This window comes from Charadrius vociferus, unplaced genomic scaffold (genome assembly GCF_000708025.1).
Source record: "Charadrius vociferus isolate BGI_N301 unplaced genomic scaffold, ASM70802v2 scaffold579, whole genome shotgun sequence".
Classification (NCBI taxonomy): domain Eukaryota; kingdom Metazoa; phylum Chordata; class Aves; order Charadriiformes; family Charadriidae; genus Charadrius; species Charadrius vociferus.
The window spans coordinates 1,269,347-1,270,330 of NW_009661367.1; the positions used below are offsets into that span (position 1 = coordinate 1,269,347).

At 67.4% G+C, this 984-nt stretch overlaps 1 protein-coding gene across 1 annotated transcript in view; it reads left to right on the forward strand.

Annotated features, from left to right (window-relative positions):
• The window catches only part of TBC1D10A (TBC1 domain family, member 10A), a 21,683-nt gene that overhangs the window by 1,020 nt on the left and 19,679 nt on the right, over positions 1–984 (forward strand). The gene's annotated exons all lie outside the window — the stretch shown is intronic.

Genomic DNA, 984 nt, shown 5'->3' on the forward strand with positions numbered 1-984 from the left:
GTCGCTGGCGGTGCCAGGCCCGCGCTGGCAAGGGTGGGGTGGCCACACCGAGGAAAGCGGATCCCTTCGGAGAGGGTTTGCTCTCCCAAACAATCGCGCTCGGCCCCGTCTGACCCGTTGCGGTGGGTGGGACGCGGCGGGGAAGGGCTGGGCAGGGAGCGGGGCAGCGTTGCCAGCTGGATGCGGCCCTGGGCTCTCCGTGCCGCTTGTTTTCTGGTTCCTAACGCGGAGAGGTCTGGGAAGAGGCAGGGCCTGTGCGTCCTGCAGCGGGGCTGGGTGCTCTGCACCTCCCTGAGGGATGCTCGGCACCCGGACCGCCGTCCTCAGCAAGAATCTGTCCGCTCCTGGGATTGACCCCACCATGGGGCAGCGCAGAGCTGGGCCCAGGAAGGCATGAGGTCTGCTGAAGTTGGCCCTTCATCACTGATGGCTTGAAGGAGCTTCTGCCGTCCCCAGGATGCGCGCACCCAGGGCCTGGCTGAGCTGTGTGTCACCCCGTGTCCTCGCCGATGAAAGGCGGAGGGTGCCTGGGGTGGGGGTTGGAGGCCACGGTGGCGGCTTTGGTGTCACGGCACGGCAGGGTTAAATCGGATTCTCCGGCTGGGCTAAGCCGCGTCTGGAAAACACTCCCCTCCCTCCTGAGGGACCCTCGGCCGGGCTCGGCGCCGGGCCTGGAGCAGCGCCAGGCTTTTGGGGTGCGAGCGTGATTGGGGCCGTGCAGATGACATGATGCTTATGGCCTCGGCTTTCTCCATCTGCAGCCAGCCCCCCCCACACTCCACGGGGGCCAGGGGGGATCGGACCTTGCTCAGCTCAGCTATTGGCTCTGGCTGCGCTCACCGGTTCCTCCTGTGCCCTTCTCTCTGGGCACAGGTCCCCGGGGATGCTCGGGCACCCGGTGGGTGCAGCGCAGGCTGCTCCCCAGAGGTTTTGCACAGTTGGGGAGTTGGGGCTGCGCCGGCGCGGTGATTTCACGGGTGGTGA